The sequence below is a fragment of the Hordeum vulgare genome, chromosome 1H, assembly GCF_904849725.1.
Source record: "Hordeum vulgare subsp. vulgare chromosome 1H, MorexV3_pseudomolecules_assembly, whole genome shotgun sequence".
Lineage (NCBI taxonomy): Eukaryota > Viridiplantae > Streptophyta > Magnoliopsida > Poales > Poaceae > Hordeum > Hordeum vulgare.
Genome location: NC_058518.1, coordinates 247,417,058 through 247,436,725, shown reverse-complemented (window position 1 = coordinate 247,436,725; position 19,668 = coordinate 247,417,058). Strand labels below are relative to the sequence as shown.

The following is a 19,668-nucleotide window of genomic DNA, read 5'->3' as shown; positions in this document are numbered from 1 at the left end:
TCGACAAGAGGTTAAACTTCTAATGGTACTCCTTGACTATGCCACTGCCTGGCTTCTGTGCACGGAACTCTCGCTTCTTGATAGTCATCATTCCTGGGGGAATGTGAGCAGCGTGGAACCCGTCCTTGAAGGCAGCCCAAGTGATAACCTGTGACCCTTGCATGATTTGGAACCCATCCCACCAAGCCCTGACAGTGCCTCCAAGACAGTGTGAGGCATAGAGAATCTTTTCACGGTTGTCGGTGCACTTAACCGGCGCAAGGAGGTCTTCAATGGTGCAGATCAAGTCATCGGCATCCAGGGGCTCAGTTGTCTTAGTGAATATTCGAGGCGTAGTCCTCATGAACTCCAATAGAGTGGAACGACCATTGACATCTTCGCCCTACAGTGGGTTGTTCACTAAGGTGTGAGCTATCTGTTGGATAGCTGCATTGTTGGCTTGGCGTTCCTCTCGGAGAGCTTGGAGGAACTGAGCCACAGTCAGGCTCTCTGGAGGAGGCGGTGGCGGGGGAATGTCGCCTTGCGGCTGCTCCTGGTGAACTCCAGCTTGGGCAGACCCACCGGCTCCTGGCTGCTGGCTAGATTCACCAATGCTAGGTTGGCCGAAGGTGATGGTGCGAGTAGCAGTCACCATGCTGTTTGGAGCAGTCAAGTCAATATCCCAAAATGGTCGAGAGAAAAGCATTAAGGGGAAACGAGCCTACATAAGGGGGTTTTGATACGTTGCAAGTGTGTCAAACAAAAAGGGTCAAAAAGATCCTAAGAATTTGCATTAATTAAGATATACGATGTAGCCGCTTACATGTTGCCTAGGGCAAAAGCATGGCTTGCATCGAGACACAAACAGAAAAGCGCACAACAAGCACACATGGTTTCATATGAACCATTAAACGAACTCGACTTTGCATGGGGACTCCAAGCTTGTCCTAAGAGTCCATCCTATGCGGCGGATTGCTCGATCTCATACTCGCGCTCCTTGGGGTCTTCCTGCATGTCATCATCTGTGCGGTCATCACCTCCCACCAAGGGTGCGGGGGAAAGAAGAAGTCCATCACGATAGTGCTTCTTCGAAGAAGCGGTGAGGAGTTCTGTATACTCCTCGGCGGTCATGCGGCGACTCCGAATGGGGGTGACCTAATGTGGTGGTATTCCTCCTCTGTATGCGACATCAGGTTGTCCTCCGGGTTCTCCTTCCTTCTTGATCTTGCTTGTCTTCATCTTTTCTTGGCAGAGTAGCTCTTGGATATGATGGAGTTCTTGACGAAGCCTCGCTCACTCCTTGATCAGGTTGTGAACTAGGCTGTCGGCAGAGAGGCTGAAGTAGGCCTGGAACCTGAGTGGCGTTCCTTCCTCCGGAGATGGGTTTAGCGTCCAACTCACGCCAGCCTCGTTCTTAACAAAAGGCAGGTGGCGGGTAGCCGGCTCATTGTCCATCTCTGGACGGAAGTCAGGGATGTGAACGAGCGCTTCTCGTGCTGCCATCTCAACTGCCAATACCAGAGTCTCCATCTGTGGCCCTTCAAAGAACTAACTACTTGGAGAGTCATTTGCTGTCACAATTATATCCATGTGGTATTCTTTTGTGCTGCCGTTGACCCAGTGCTCGTGGTAGAGATAAACTAGTGCTCGACATACTTGACAGTTCTCCAAGCTGTCCCCCAGAAGTAGGGGAAAGCCAGTTCCCAAGAGTGTCCCATGTACGACGACCATCTACAAGGTTTAGGAGAGGGTCAGAAAGATGTGAATGGTATAGAATGGTTGTAAGGGTGTATAAAACCCTAAGTTTAAGCATTGAGTGTGCTATTCATCACGGCTAACATCCATGCTATCTAAGGCTTCCTACAGTCAACTTGGCTCTGATACCAGCTTTGTGGGGACCCCGACTTATGAGTCGAGACCACCGAATGAACGCGTACAGTGATCCCAGAGATCAATGCTCACTGAACACACATATACTGAGTAACAAGAGTCTTACATTCATGAATAACGTCTGATATAGATAATGACCATTATGGTGAAGTCTTACATAGATAGGGATATGAAGGCCAATCATACCAACACAACTAATAGCAAAAATCTTGGCAGTAAACGTGAACCCGTGCCAATAGCCTTAACCAAGAGGCATTATGACTGGGAAGCGTCCTAGTTCATCTTCCCGTCTCCGATGACGAATTCTTCTCCATATTCTGGTTCCTCCTTGTCTGGTCAATAAAATAAACAGTGGGAGGCGAATGAGTTCTTTGAATGTACTCACAAACAGCCCATGATGCGGATTACGTAATTGAGTGCAATATGAAGTATAATGCAACCTTTGCGGAAAGGAGGTTCTATTAATGCATATACATGGTCAAGTATTTAGATGGTCATGCATCACTAGGTAAATAGTAACCATAAGAACATGTTATAGATATAAACATAAATATTCCGAGGGCTGAATATCTCATGTTCACCCTTCATGTCAAGTTACCAGACTTGACCCAAGTATTCCTTTCTCATGTAACACCTTTACACACACGCACACTTGGTTTATACGGAAATTACTGGACGTAGTCTAAGCGGGATTACCCAACTGTCCTTGACCGTGGACACGGCTATTCGAATAGTTTTACACTCTACAGAGGTCATAGTTTGTACCCACGAGATCCGGGAAACTTCCGTCTCATCCATGACTCGCGGTATATAACATACCCGAGGTAAGTACCCAATCAATGCCTTTCCCCTGATGACACTAGACAAAGAATCCACTCGATTGGTACCCATCCCACATGATGTACGTCTTACGACCACCAACTCTAGACCATATCATCCATGCAGGGACCAACGATGTGCCCGGAACACGTAAAAATGGCATGGTCGCCCTCCCTCGCACGACCCCATCACGAGAGTGACCACATCACTCCCGCCACTAGTAATGCGGGCTCCTTGCTTGCACAACCAGAGTAATCAACACAGCCCCGTCCCATAAAATGGTATCATGGTCTCACATGTAAGGTTATGATGGTCAACAAATCTTAAATCTAATCCCATTTCCGAAACCACTCACACAAAACTTTCCGGTACACCACTTCTTGATCAAGTGGTCATCCATCTCAACACCATCACCCTCGGGCATTAGTGGCACCCGACGGGGTTTTCGAAAAAACCTTTGATATCACCTCTGTGTTACCATCACCATGCATGTGTTGATCCTATGCGTAGCACTACTATCTACTTGTCCACTTTTCATCAGCATGACCCTCATAGATGGTAAGGTCATGCTCAGATGCAAGTGCTCCAGAGGAGCCATCGGTAACACCATACCGGGGTGTACCGATTAATCATGATCATGTGCATCGGAATAAAGTAATCAACAGTTCATCCGTAAAACATTTTCTCAGACATGGTCAAAGGGCTGCTTGCCTTGATCAACTAGGTATACGGGGTCTTTGAGGTATTCAGGTCCAAGACCTTCATCAAACGCGTGACCTATCATCGTAATAGCAATAATAATAATAAGGACGACAACCAAAAATAGCGTACAAACTCACATAAAAATGTTATCCTATTATTATTTATCAAAATATTTATTTCTGGTATTGTAATGAAGAAGTATTTTTGAAGTATTTTTAACAGAAGTTAATAATACTTAAACCAGGTATTAAAATAAACATATGCATAAAAGTTTTCATAAAAATTCCACAAGAAGTACTTTTAAATACTGCATAATTTTACTAGAATTATGGTGGAAAAATATTTAAGTTTGGATAAACAATTAATCTTGTGGAATTATTTTAAAAAGAAAAAATAAAAATAAAGGAAAGGATCCAATTAACTCGCATGGCTCGGCTGGCCCAACTGGCCTACCGGCTAGCCAGCCAGCCAACCCAGGCGCACATGCGCCGTGAGGTTCCAACCTGACGTGCGGGACCGTGGGGCCAGCGACACAGAGGATAGAGAGGGGGAGAGAGAGGCCGTTGACAGGTGGGTTCCTCCTGTCGGGGTCGTCTTCTACCTCCAGAAAGAGGAGAGGGACGGCTCACCGGTGGCAGCTCCTGGATCCTCAAAGCCACGTGAGCACGGAAATGGGCTCGTGGCACTCCCACCTACCAGATGGGGGTCGAGGGGACGACAAAGGTGGCATGAGTCGCCGGCAACGACGAAGCCGTGGCGGAGACCTTTCAGGAAGGTGCTGGGAATGGTGCTCCGAGCGGGGAGAAGGATGGGGGACTAGTGGATAAGGCTTGGGAGGTCTCTGCAGTCACAGGGGGAGTGAAAGGAGCTTGGGAGCGTGCCTGTAGCCCGAGATCGATGGAGCCCCGATGCGGCGGTGCCTCGATCGATCTCGAGTACCGAGGCTCTTTTAGCTCAAGGGGGTGCTAGGGGTGGTCAATTGGCATGGAGAGGGAGGTTCTGGAGGTGCGGTGGAGGGCGGGGGAGCCTTTAAATAGGCGGGTGACAAGTCACCGAACGGTGGCGTGCCGCTGGTCTTGCTATGGTGGCAAGGGAGGGGGAGAGACCTCGGGAGAAAAACCATGGTATTGCGGACACAGTTTACGACCGCGCAACATCTTCAGGAGGAGCGGGGGCACTCTCTTCGTGCATCGAGGTGGCAGGGTTCTTCTGGCCGCTTCAGCCGCGTGCGGGCACGCGTCGCTGATACGTCTCCGTCGTATCTACTTTTCCGAACTCTTTTGCCCTTGTTTTGGACTCTAATTTACATGATTTGAATGGAACTAACCCGGACTGATGCTATTTTCAGCAGAATTGCCATGGTGTTGTTTTTGTGCAGAAATGAAAGTTCTCGGAACGTCCTGAAAATTTACGGAGATTTTTTTTGGAAAATATGAAAAATACCTGCGCAAAGATCCACCGGAGGGGATGGGCGAGTGGGCCACAAGCCGTGTTGCCGCGGCCACCCCCCTGTCCACGACAACCAAGCTTGTGGGGCCCACGTGGCTCTGCCGCCCCCAACTCCAGCTCAATAAACTCACTTTCGCCCAGAAAAAAAATTAGAAGAGAAGATTTCGTCGCGTTTGCGATACGGAGGCACCGCCACATCCTGTTCTTCATCTGGAGGACAGATCTGGAGTCCGTTTTGGCTCCGGAAAGGGGAAACCGTCGCCATCGTCATCATCAACCTTCTTCCCTCTCCAATTCCATGAAGCTCTTCATCGTTCGTGAGTAATCTATTCGTAGGCTCGCTGGGCGGTGATGAGCAGGATGAGATCTATCATGTAATCGAGTTAGTTTTGACGGGGATTGATCGCTAGTATCCACTACGTTCTGAGATTGATGTTGCTACTACTTTGCCATGCTTAATGCTTGTCACGAGGGCCCGAGTGCCATGATTTCAGATCTGAAATTATTATGTTGTCACCAATATATGTGTGTTTTAGATCCGATCTTGCAAGTTGTAGCTACCTACTATGTGTTATGATCCGGCAACCCCGGAGTGACAATAACCGGAACCACTCCCGGTGATGACCATAGTTTGAGGAGTTCATGTGTTCACCAAGTGCTAATGCATTGTTCCGGTTCTTTATTAAAAGGAGAACGTTAATACCCCGTAGTATCCTTTTCGACCCCGCTGCCACGGGAGGGATGGACAATAGATGTCATGAAAGTTCTTTTCCCTAAGCATGTATGACTACACACGGAATGCATGCCTACATCACATTAACGAACGGGAGCTAGCCACATATCTCTCCGTGTCATAACTGTTGCATGATGAATGTCATCCAAACGAATCACCGACCCACTGCCTACGAGTTTGTCCCACTGCTGCTGTTACTTGTCTTGCTCTGCTCCTACTGCTGTTACTACTATTGCTGCTGCTGTTACCTGCTACTGCTATTACTACTGTTGTTGCTGCTGTTATTTGCTATTGTTGTTACTTGCTACTGTTGCTACTTGCTACTGCTGTCACTACTGTTGTTCCTTTCCACTGCTGTTACTCGTTACAGTGCTGCTACCTGCTACAATTCTCGTTCGATCGGCGTTGATGGGAAAAGACAATTTCCGTCAACGGGCAACTTCTGGCGCCATTGATACAATAGTTAGGAATAGTCTGCCGTCAACAGATAGTTTCTGACACCGTTGTTATCATCCTACTTTGCTGCTGATACTTTGCTTGCATATACTAATCTTTCAGGTGTGGTTGAATCTGCCACATTTAGCTGCTAATACTCGAGAGTATTCTCTCACCTCCTGACTGGCGTACCAACAAATTTGGGTCGAATACTCTACCCTTGAAAACTGCCGCGAACCCATGCGCTGGTGGGCCATTGCAACACAATTGCTAATTGTTGAGCAACTGGGAGTAGTCCTGGCAATGTTGTCGCGAAGGCATCAAGTCAGGGACTTGTCAACAACATTCTTCTAGTGTCGTTGCCGGGGAGTGCTAGCAGCATTTTTCTGGCGCCGTTGCCGGGGAGGTATTACTATATTCTCTGAGTCACTTGGGATTTATATCTGCTGATCACTATGAAGAATCTGAAAGATCCAAAAACCAAAGTCTTGCCCTCAACTACGAGGGGAGGTAAGGAACTGCCATCTAGCTCTGCACTTGATTCACCTTCAGTTATGAGTAAGTTTGCGACATCACCTCCTACTAGAAATCTTGATATGTTGCCTATGCTTGATGATGCTTATGATGCTACTACTAGAGATGCTACGCTTGATAATGTGCTTGATGATGCTATGGCTGATACTGCTAGAGATGCTATGCCTGATACTGCTAGAGATGCTACGCGTGATACTGCTAGAGATGCTATGCCTGATACTGATAGAGATGCTATGCCTGATACTGCTTTGCGTGATGATGCTAGAGATGCTATTTTGCCTGATGATGCTATGCTTGATACTGCTAGAGATACTACTTTGCCTGATGTGCCACTAGGGGTATTCCTTGATGCTCATATTGCTAGAGTTACTGCCAATGCTCGTGATGCTTCTGAAACTGCCGATACTATTGAGATAGAACCTGCTTTTGCTCCTGCTAGATCTAGCTCTCCTAGATATGAATTGCCTGATATACCTGAGGGTTACGTTATGGAGGGAGAGATGGCTGAGGATTTTCTTGCGTGTAAGGATGCCTATGACACTGAGAAATTACTTCTCAAGTGGAAGGAAAAATCTCTGAAAGCTAGGATGAAATACGACCCGAAGTTTGCCACTTCACCTATATTTATCACCGATAAGGATTATGAATTCTCTGTCGATCCTGAGATAATCTCTCTAGTCGAATCTGATCCTTTCCACGGTTATGAGTCTGAGACGGTTGTAGCCCATCTTACCAAACTACACGATATAGATACCCTTTTCACTAGTGAGGACAAGATCCGCCACTACTATATCCTTAAGCTGTTTCCTTTCTCTCTAAAGGATGACGCTAAAGCCGGGTTCGCTTCTCTTGCTCCTGGATGTGTGAGTAGTCCCCAGGATAAGGTCTATTACTTCTATGAGAAATATTTCCCTGCCCATAAGAAGCAAGCTGCCTTGCAGGAAATATACAACTTTGCTCAACTCAAAGAAGAGAGTCTCCCACAAGCTTGGGGGAGGCTCGTCCAGCTACAGAATGCTTTGCCTGATCACCCTCTTAAGAAGAACGAGATACTTGATATCTTCTATAACGGACTTACCGATGCTTCTAGAGACCACCGAGATAGTTGTGCTGGTTGTGTTTTTAGGGAACGAACTGTAGAACAAGCTGAGACTCTACTGAATAACATCTTGATCAACGATAATGCTTGGACTATTCCTGAACCACCTCCTAAGCCAACTCCGAATAAAAGAGGTATTCTATTCCTCAGTCCCGAAGATATGCAAGAAGCCTAGAAATCTATGCAAGAGAAAGGCATTAGATCTGAAGATGTCAAAAATCTACCACCGATCGAAGAGACCCATGGTCTCGATAACCCGATACAGGTAGTAGAAGTAAATTCTCTACGTAGGTTTGATGAGAGTGATATTCCTTTTGATAAACCTGCTAGCTTATGCTTTGATGAATTTGACAACTTTGTTGCCAAACAACAGAGTTTCAACGATTACGTTAGCAGACATTTGGAACAAAGTACTCGTATGCTTAGTCATTTAAGTGCTTGTGTAGACAGAAATGTCAATGATATGAAGCTTGTGAGTAAACGTGCCTCTATGATACTACTCAGGTAGAACAAGTACTTAAAGCTCAGAATGACTTGCTCAATGAATTAAATGACAACTCTGTCAGAGTCGTTACTAGAGGAGGCAAAATGACTCAGGAACCTTTGTATCCTGAAGGCCACCCTAAGAGAATTGATCAAGATTCTCAAGGAATTAATGCAGAGGCACCCACTCATCCTAAGGAGAAGAAGAAGGATGATAGAAACCTGCATGTTGGTTCACCAAATACTGTCACACCTGAAAAACCAAATGATATTTCTGCGTCTGATGCAGAAACACAATCTGGTGATGAACATGAACCTGGTGACAATATGGACAGGGATGTTCATAATGATGCTCAACCTAGCAATGATGAGTATGTGGAGATTGAACCTACGGTTAATCTAGATAACCCACAACCTAAGAGATACGATAAGAAGGACATCACTGCTAAGAAAGAGAGCCACGGGTTCAAAGACCTATGCCCTTTCCTCCTAAGGCATCCAAGAAAAAGGATGATGATGATTTTGAGCACTTTATTGAAATGATAAGACCCGTCTTTCTACAGATGCGGTTAGTTGAGATCCTCAAAATGTCTCCGTATGCCAAGTACATGAATGATATCGTGACCAATAAACGGAAGATACGAGATCTTGAGATCTCCACCATGCTTGCCAATTACACTTTCAAAGGTGGAACTCCTAAGAAACTTGGTGATCCCGGAGTGCCCACTATACCTTGCTCCATTAAAAGAAACTACGTAAGAACTACCTTATGTGACCTTGGAGTCGGAGTTAGTGTTATGCCTCTCTCTCTTTATTGTAGACTTGAACTGGATAAGTTGACACCCACTAAAATCTCTCTCAAATGGCCGACAAATCAACTGCTTTCCCTGTTGGCATTTGTGAGGATGTGCCTGTTGTGGTTGCTAACACCACTATCTTAACATACTTTGTTCTCTTGGATATTCCCGAGGACGATGCCATGGCTGTCATCCTCCGAAAACCCTTTTTAAACACTACAGGGGCTGTTGTAGATTGCAACAAAGGCAATGTCACTTTCCATGTCAACAGTAATGAGCATACCGTGCACTTTCCGAAGAAACGATATCAAGTACATTGCATCAATGCTATCGAAAAAACTTAATCGATTCTTATTGGGAGCTTTGAATGCCCTATTCCTCGTGTCAAGATGAAGTATGATTTGCTTGTTGGGGAAATACATATCCCATTGAGGTGACTTAGTAGCTATTCGAAAATTCTCCATTCTCTCTTGCGATTCGAGAAAGTTTTGTCATAAGGATTTGATCAACCCCATTGACGGATTTCTTTCGATGACCATGAAATGGATGAATCCAAGAGTCACATACCTCTGTTTTAAGCTTTCATTTTCTTTTGCTTAGAAGAAAAATGATAGGTTTAGTTTAGTTTTTCCGTTTTCTGTCTTAGCGTCCCACAGAAAAATACCCCGAAAATAAAAGTTCTCCGATGGTCCTAAAAATCTAGTATGATTTTTCTGGAATGTTTGAAAAATACTAGGACAGAGAGTTGGCATGGGGCCCACCCGAGTGGGCCACAAGCCCTGTCACCGTGGCCACCCCCCTGGCCACGGCAAACAAGCTTGTGGGGCCCACAGGCCCCCCCTCCACTCATTCTAGCTCCCATCCTCTTCCTCTTCCTCCAGAAAAAAATTGTTTCGCAGCTCAAACCCGTGTTCTTGCTCATTTGGCTGTGATTTTCGATCTCCTTGCTCAAAGCATCATTCTCCGAACCGTTTTGGGGAAAATACTCCTTTGTAAGTGAATCCTCCATTGGCCCAATTAGTTTTTGCTCTAATGCTTTATCCTTCACGTATTCTTGCTACCTTGGTGACCCTGTTCTTGAGCATGAAATGTTGATTTTAGCTGGTCCCAAGTAGTTTTAGCGTGTGATACGGTCTCTAGGCACTAGTAGGAGTAGTTGCTACGAGTTGGGTTAAACTTTATTCACTTTTCTTTCGAAGTCTCTAAAATTTCAGATTTTTTCAGAGCTAGAAAAGGAAAAAGATGAGGAGGTTCTTGAGAGGCTCTTCAAGCCGTAACCCCAAGGCGGATGAGAAGAACCACCCCAAGTACGTGGTTCCTCGAGTCATAGATGTTCGAGTGTGCGAGTGGTCAAGTGATGAATTTTTGCGCGCCGTCGGGATTTATGAAGACTTCTATTACTTTTTGGAGAATGCAGGTCTTACCGCGTTCGTTGAAGATAAGTGCTCACAATACCTCCTCCTCACCAACATTTTCGTTCAAAGCTTCAACTTTTATCCGAGGAAGAATCCACCCATGGTTGAGTTCATGTTGTATGATATCCCCCAGTGCATGAAACTACAGGATTTTTGCAATGCGTGCAAATTACCTTATGTTGGGGATATTCATGATCCTCGTCCACGGTACTTGGAAGATTTCATAGATACTACATAACCATAGGAGAGGCAGAGGAGTATGAGAGGGAGGCGACGGTTGCTCGTCTTCGTGAGGCAGCTATTCAGGCAGTGGCTGCAGCGCTCCCGTATAACCCCGATTATGATTTTGGGTTTCACCAGGACCGTCCTTGGGAGTAGACCAAGCTAGGCCAAAAGCCTAAGCTTGGGGGAGTACGTGTTCTCACGGACCTTACATTCATGCTTATGCTTTTACTTTGTTCGTCGGTGTTTACACTTTGCCACTGTATTATCCATGCTAGTTTATTTTCGTTTTCTTGTTTTCTTGTTTCTTGTGTCCTTTTGAGAAAACCCAAAAAGATTTTCCTTTCTTCTTTTTGTTTGTTGGGAGCTTTCCCGTGTAAATAGTTTTCTTTTCTTTGGGTCAAGGTAGAAGATATTGGTTACAATGTTTAGTGGCTCTTGCATGCATACATGTTCATTTGTTAAAGAACCATATTACTTTGTCTTCTCCTTTGTGTTTGCCTGCAGATTTCATCTTAGTCCAATGCATGAGCACCCTTATTATTGTTCACATCGTTCGATCATGCAAGTGAAAGGCAATAATGATGATATATGATGAAGTGACTGAGACTAGAAAAGCTGGTATGAACTCTATCTATTTTGTTTTTGTAAATATGACTAGCTTGTCGTTCCAGATTCAGCTCTGTTGTGAGAGAACCATGTTTGCAATGACAACTTAGAGATCATAGTTTCTGATTCCATGCTTATTTAGCTAGTACCTTATAATGGTTTGTCTTTCATGCCAACATAGATTTTGAGATGACTATGATGTAGTATGATAGGATGGTATTCTCCTTTGAATGATTCAAGTGGCTTGACTTGGTGCATGTTCATGCATGTAGTTGAAACAAAATCAACATAGCCTCTATGATGTTCGTGTTCATGGTGATTTATATCATGTTCATGCTTGCACTCCATGTTAGTCAAACTCATTGCATCTTGATGACAGTTGTCGCTCTCTAGTTGGTCGCTTCCCAGTCTTTTGCTAGCCTTCACTTGTACTAAGCGGAATACTGCTTGTGCATCCACTTCCATAAACCCAAAAGTTTTTCCATGAGAGTCCACCATACCTACCTATTTGCGGTATTTACCTGCCGTTCCAAGTAAATTTGCATGTGCCATTCTCTAAACCTTCAAGAAATATTCTGTTTTGCATGACCGAATCGCTCATGTGGTGACAGGGGGCTATTGGTATCTTCCATGTTAGGCGTGTTATCCTCGACATGTGTTTATTCACTATAATTCACGAGAAAGGGGTCGGTAATTGGAATGCCCAGTTCCACGCTTAAATCGAAAACATAACTGTAAAACAAGACTCCCCCCAGATTGATGTTAGTATGGACGGTACCCGAGGATTCGGCTAGCCGTGGAGTGTGATTGATTGGTGGTGGGGGAGTTAAAACTTTACTTTTCTGTTTGGAAACCGCCTATAGCATGAATAGCATGGAAGATATTGAGAACTCTTGGTCATTGTGTTGACAATGAAAGCATGCCACCCAAAATTATTATCTCTGTTTTCAAAGCTTGAGCTCTGGCACCTCTGCAAATCAGTGCTTCCCTCTGCGAAGGGCCTGTCTATTTATGTTCCTGTTGAGTCATCCTGTTCTTATATAAGCACCAATTAGAGAGCACCTCTGCCATTTTTATGCTTTGCTTTTGATTGATATTGAGTATGACTATGACTGGATCTTCGTTGCTATGAATTACAATGTTTAGTCATCCCTTGATCTTTGAAAGTGCTCTGCATTTATGTTTTGCGGTCTCAGAAAGAGCTAGCGAGATAGCACCTATTCATATTGCTTCATGCTTGTTTTGATTGAATTGTTGGTATCTGAAACTCATTATTATTTGCTCGCTAGCTAATTATGCCATTGATATTAGTTTACCGTGAGACCTTTGTGTCACTTGCTTATGTGGTTAACTTGTGATCTTGCTGAAATTCTGGTTATGAGTTAGACATAGTTGCAACAACAAGATCAAACAGAGTTTGTCAAAGTTTTTATTTCTCTTTTAGTTTGTCAACTGAGTTGCTTGAGGACAAGCAAGGTTTTAAGCTTGGGGGAGTTCATACGTCTCCGTCGTATCTACTTTTCCAAACTCTTTTGCCCTTGTTTTGGACTCTAATTTGCATGATTCGAATGGAACTAACCCGGACTGACGCTGTTTTCAGCAGAATTGCCATGGTGTTGTTTTTGTGCAGAAATGGAAGTTCTCGGAACGTCCTGAAAATTTACGGAGAATTTTTCTGGAAAATATGAAAAATACCTGCGCAAAGATCCACCGGAGGGGATGGGCCAATGGGCCACAAGCCCTGTTGCCGCTGCAACCAAGCTTGTGGAGCCCACGTGGCTCTGCCGCCCCCAAACTCAGCTCTATAAATTCACTTTCGCCCAGAAAAAAATCAGAAGAGAAGATTTTGTCGCGTTTGCGATACGGAGGCGTGGCCACATCCTGTTCTTCATCTGGAGGACAGATCTGGAGTCCGTTTTGGGCTCCGGAGAGGGGAAATCGTCGCCATCGTCATCATCAACCTTCTTCCCTCTCCAATTCCATGAAGCTCTTCATCGTTCGTGAGTAATCTATTCGTAGGCTCGCTGGGCGGTGATGAGTAGGATGAGATCTATCATGTAATCAAGTTAGATTTGACGGGGATTGATCCCTAGTATGCACTATGTTCTGAGATTGATGTTGCTACTACTTTGCCATGCTTAATGCTTGTCACTAGGGCCCGAGTGCCATGATTTCAGATCTGAAATTATTATGTTGTCACCAATATATGTGTGTTTTAGATCCGATCTTGCAAGTTGTAGCTACCTACTATGTGTTATGATCCGGCAACCCCAGAGTGACAATAACCGAAACCACTCCCGGTGATGACCATAGTTTGAGGAATTCATGTGTTCACCAAGTGCTAATGCGTTGTTCCGGTTCTTTATTAAAAGGAGAACCTTAATATCCCGTAGTATCCTTTTGGACCCCGCTGCCACGAGAGGGATGGACAATAGATGCCATGCAAGTTCTTTTCCCTAAGCACGTATGACTACACACGGAATGCATGCCTACATTACATTACCGAACGGGAGCTAGCCACATATCTCTCCGTGTTATAACTGTTGCATGATGAATGTCATCCAAACAAATCACCGACCCATTGCCTACGAGTTTGTCCCATTGCTCATGTTACTTGTCTTGCTCTACTGCTACTGCTGTTACTATTGTTGCTGCTGCTGTTACCTGCTACTGCTGTTACTACTGTTGCTGCTGCTGTTACTTGCCACTGCTGTTACTTGCTATTGTTGCTACTTGCTACTGCTGTCACTACTGATGTTCCTTGCCACTGCTGTTCCTTGCCACTGCTGTTACTCGTTACACTGCTGCTACCTGCCACAATTCTGGTTCGCTCGACGTTGACGGGAAAAGACAGTTTCCGTTAACGGGCAACTTCTGGTGCCATTGCTACGAAAGTTAGGAATAGTCTATCGTTAACAGATCGTTTCTAACACCGTTGTTGTCATCCTACTTTGCTGCTGATACTTTGCTTGCAGATACTAATCTTTCAGGTGTGGTTGAATCCGACACATTCAGCTGCTAATACTCTTGAGTATTCTCTCACCTCCTGAGTGGCGTACCAACAAATTTGGGTCGAATACTCTACCCTCAAAAACTGCCGCGAACCCACGCGTTGGTGGGCCATTGCAAGGCAATTGCTAATTGTTAAGCAACTGGGAGCAGTCCTGGCTCTGTTGTCGTGAAGGCATCAAGTCAGGGACTCGTCGACAACATTCTTCTAATGTCGTTGCCGGGGAGTGCTAGCAATCGCCAGGGGCAGATGAGAGGGACAACAGAGGGGGCCGACGCTGCCCTGGACTCGGTCGTCGATATGGTCAAAGAGGGGCAATGGGTGGGGGAGGAACTAGCCGGCGCTGCCCCCTTGGTCTTGGGTGCGCTCTCTAGCGCATCCAGAGTGCAGCTTTGGCATGCCACAGCATGCCTGCATGCTCTGGCACGTCTTGTCCGTGCCTGGGGTGTCTGGGATATGGGGTAGATGCTCCTTGGATGCTAGGAACTGAGAGGAATCAAGCTGGCCATGGGGAGAGGTAAAGTGGTGTTGTCATTCTTGATTAAGGAGCTAAAATGGAGATTTTGGCTCCCTCTTATTGAACCAGTGATGGGCCTCTCGTCTGCAGTTGTGGAGGGGCACAGGCAATCTGTGGCAACAGTTTGGACCAAAGGGAGTAAGTGTGAAGGGTGCTAGATGCTGATTTTCAAATCTGGTAGAAGGTGTTTGATGCATGTTTGTGGAAGTTAACCTCCTCCAATTGCATTGAGAGTTAACATGATTTGGTTTTCATCATAATTCGGAGGCTCTACCAATTTTGAGCTCCATTGGACAAGCTTGACAACGTAAACTTGAAAATGCCCATAAATGGACAGATCTGCCATCTTGTGTGAAGATGTGAGCAAGTTAATTCCCACAAATCCAATTCTTGGCAAGATCTCCTTATTTGGGTTATTGAGCACTCCTCCAAAGTTTGTGACCAAATGGACAAACTTGGCAATGTAGAGTTGCTCCAACTTGATACTGGATAGAAAGGGTTTTCGAATTATTTGGTGAATCAAATCACCTTGGTTGGAGGTGAAACTTGGCATGATCACCTAATATAGCATGCGGGACATGCTAGAATTGTTTGAGAATATTTCCTTCGGAAATATTTCAAAAGATCAAAGTAGACAGAATTGCTTTTCAAAGGTTTGCTCTAATATTTTGAACATGACTAGGGGTTGAAACTCTTATGTACGGAAAAGATATGTCCTCTGAGTATTCCCAAATTTTCTCAGATTTTTCTAAGGTAGAAAAATACTTTTTTACCCAGAAATATCATTTCTGGCCTTAGAAAAGGACATACAAATAAAATATAAAATAACTTTAAAATAATTATTTAATTATTTTGAATAGTGTTATTAATCTTAGAATCAAAATACAATATTTGGGTGAAGGCAATCTCTTAAATTCTGGGAGTTGTAGTGCAAACCCCAAAGCAAGGTTTTGGTTTACTAAAATAATTAAAAAGGATTTTTATGGAAATAATATTTTATAAAAACTGTTTTTAGAGATCTACTCACAAGAACACATACAAACATTGACAATCAAGACACTCATATAATTTAATTTATAAGTTTTAATTTATACCAAATTTTGAAAGAGAGACAACAGAGACAAAGCGATGTGAAAACAAGGTGTGACAAGAACCGAGGAGGTCCTCTATCCTGGTCGGCCATAAGAACTTCTGCAAAAGGCTTGCTGCTCTCGCACTTGGATTCGTTAGAGGAACCGTCACACGAGGAGGGGAACAAGTTGAGGGTGGGCTCGTCGGGGTCGAGCATAACCACCTGCCCGGCAATGGTGTGAAGAGCCATGGCATGCCTGATCCAATGCTGGAGCCATGAGCGCTCGGAGCGCTTGGGACGGGCCACAACAGAGTGAGTGGGAGCTGAGCGGTACCGTACCAACGGCTGCTAGAGAAGGAATGTGATCGATGTTGCACGGAAATGCACTACACAGCGGGCGGGCAGTGCATCCGTTTCTAGCAGAGCTTCCTAGAGCCACGTCGAACCGTCGGTGATGAAACTAAGGGAACCGGAGAAGATCTCTCCGTTGAGCGTCACCATGATGACAGGAAAAACTCCACCAACGACGGAATTCACCAGAGGCGTAGCCCCATGGTGGGCGCCAACGTTTGAGGGAACGATCCTCAAAATTTTACTAGGGGTACGAATGAGGGGCGGAGCCTAGCTACGGCATAGGTGTAACTCTCGGATTTAGCGAGTTCGGCTCACTCTCGGAGAGGTAAAGACCATACGTCTCGTTCCCGGAGGCTTGTCTTTTCTCTGGCGGTGTGATTGCAACATGGTGTGGAATCCTTGCCACAGAGCTTTCTCTGGCGGTGTTATATAGAGTTCACCAGGACCCGCCGTGCTTCATTACAAGGGCAATAAATGTGAGTAACTGCATGAGTTACTAGTAATGACAACCCTAACAACATTAGTTACATGTAACAGTAGTCATGATGACCCTTCATGCATGGTGTTAATGTCCGGACCCCGATACTAAGCCATAGGAATCCAGCCTCTAACACATCGCATCCCTTTGCGGTCTCACGCACGGTTAACCCCACGGCTGCAACCTTACCTTAGCTGGGACCGTTTGCGCCTTTTCACTCATGTATGCAATTGTGTCGCTAGCATTCCAATGACAAAGAACCCGGATCGACATGTCTAGTCATAAATCAAAGTGGCAGTTTTGCACAAGGACAGGCATACATGACCCAGCAAAGCAGGTGTCGGTCACAAGCGAATGTAGGCGAGTCGTAGCAAGCTACATGGACTCCATTACATCGCGTGACATTTCCCCAATGGGGATGGACACATCAGCTAAGAAGGACACGTGCCGGTCAACCAATGTGTCCGGAGCAGTAGCGAGCTACCATGGCTCGTTGGATCACAAAGGGGCATTTCCTTGTAAGGAGTGCTACTAAAGTTTACGGCTAGGTAATCGAACCCCATACATATCAAGTACGACACACGTACGCATGGCATACCGATATGTATAGATACATTGATGGCATCACAACATAACCATAAACATACAAGCTTTATTTAAGAGGCTCAGAAGATACATACACATAATATTACACAGTAAGGGTCTCACGAGCCATAATAGCAGTCATTCAGTTACAAGCCAGCGGAAGTGTTTAAAACTGTCTGAGTACAGACAGGTGAAACTAGAAGGCACATGGCCTGACTATTCTACAGACCCAACCTAGGGCGAGATCGTAGCTGGGACACCAGCTACTCGTCATCGTCGATGTCTAGGAAGAACCCTCCAATAGGGTCATTAACAACCTCTGCAATAATCATTAAGCAAACATGAGTACGGAGGTACTCAACAAGACTTTAGGATAACTAACTACTCATGCAATGAATCAATAAGGTATTGTGGGGTTTCATGCGGAAAGCCACCATTTGACTCGTGGCTAGACAACTTACATTTGAAAATAATTTTTAACAACTTGATTTCTCGCACACGAGTCCACTAACACCACAAGAATACTCCATCGTGGAATCATTCCATCTCCATATGGAAATTCCGTCCACGACAATCACGCTTAGCTTGACAATTTTATGAGTAACCATTGAAGTTATCTATGAACAACATATGTCTCCAAGTAGTCCATATCCGTGGACGCGGCTATTCGAATAGATCATAACCCTGCAGGGGTGTACTTCTTCACACACGCTCTCGCCACTTATCGCCATGTGCACGTCATGCACCTCGGCAACCTTCAAGCGGAAGCCCAGCGAGGGAGTCGGCCACGATCGTTAACCACATTAGTACCTAGTCCAGGTCTATCGCCTATCTGAGGGTAACCCGCACGAAAGTCCGGCCGAGGTTTCCGCTATGGCCTCAAACGATGTGCGCAGGGTTCCCAAGCCCACCATCCGGGTGCCACTTGGTACACCGTGCCACTACCTACCGCATCACAGCCCACCTCTCAGGTCAGCACCATGTACGGCCTCCAGCATGACTATAAACACCAGAAACTACTTGCAACTCCTGGACCGAGTACTAAGCAATTAATAAGTCGAGCGGGGTCATATTTCAGGGCCCAGCATGTGGTAGTATCTCGTATTGGATTACATACACGGAACTCAGTTCCTAAGGACGGTTCCAATGAAACAACCTGCCATGTACTCCTACACAGCCTTTCACCGGTACCTTTACCAAATTAGGTTCAACTCACAACCTTTACTTACTGAACACATTACCACAATTGTGTTCATCTCCCATATGACAGACCATACACAACTCTAAGCATAGCATGCATAGCAGGATAAGGCACATCATGGCTCAAGCAACTACTAGGTATGCTAGGTTGCAAGGTTCAGCTATTTACTGTGACAAGGATAGGTCATGCAAAGGAAGTGGGTTCAACTAACGTGGCAAAAGCATTTGAAGCATTTGATCCTAATGCAATAAGCAAGTGCAGGAGCGAGAACATGGGATTTATCGGGATGATCAAAATGGTTGCTTGCCTTGTTGCTGAGAGGTGTGACAATATCCGTCAGACGGATATTCGGTGGAATCCGGGGGAGCGGAGCCTACCGAAAGGAATGACAACAATCAATAACTATTATGTGCAACAAGATGATGCATGAGCATGGCATGAGGATGCAAGGTGGTATACTATTATAGCTAACAGGTATTAGGTTTGAAGTTGATTTGAATGAAATTCAAATATCACTTCAAACGAGGTATTCTCGGATACCATTTTAATTGATTCGACCTGATGCTCAGATCAACTTGCTTTTAACATGCATGGAATGACATGTTAGGTTGCTGGTTTGTGATTTGGATAGTGTTTGATCATATCACTTGTAGTGAAATTTAAATATTTTCCAAATTCCATCTCCAAAGTATTTATAAGAATTAACTTATTCATTAATCTACATGTTTGGGTTCAGTAACATTTTCAAACATGTTTGAAAATGGCATATTCAGATTCCTTGAATTTTTCTGATACTTTTTCATATATAAATTATTTTCATTGGAGTTACAGATTAATTTCTATGATTTTTAGAAGTTTTGGCATTTTTCCGGAATTCTTTTAAATCAGAAATTCACTTATTGCGTCATAACTACATCATCATGGCGTCAGCAGGTCAACCGACCTGATCAGGTCAAACCTGACAGGGGGGACCCACTGGTCAGCGTCTCAGGAGCTAATCCCGCGCTGACCAGCCCCTAAGTGGGTTTCACTTGGCCTCGGGCCCACTGTCAGCGAGCGATTAGAGTTAAACTACTAGGGTTAAGCTGGCCATGTCGCCCCCGCCGGTGCCTGACCGGCGGCGACCAGATCTGCGGCAGAACTTCGCTGGAGACGCGCTATCTCGTGCTGTGGTGCTCGGAAACTGTTGCCGAGAGCACTGGGATGATCCCCAGGCTCGACCTCATCCAGCACTGGCCTCAGGGAGGGCTATGGGTGGCCAGAGCAAGCCGGCGACGAGCCGAGG

General features: G+C 45.2%; 1 pseudogene; it reads right to left on the bottom strand.

Moving 5' to 3' along the window:
- Nucleotides 1-1,527: 1,527 nt before the first annotated feature.
- The window catches only part of LOC123398239, a 97,324-nt pseudogene continuing 79,183 nt past the window's right edge, over nucleotides 1,528-19,668 (bottom strand).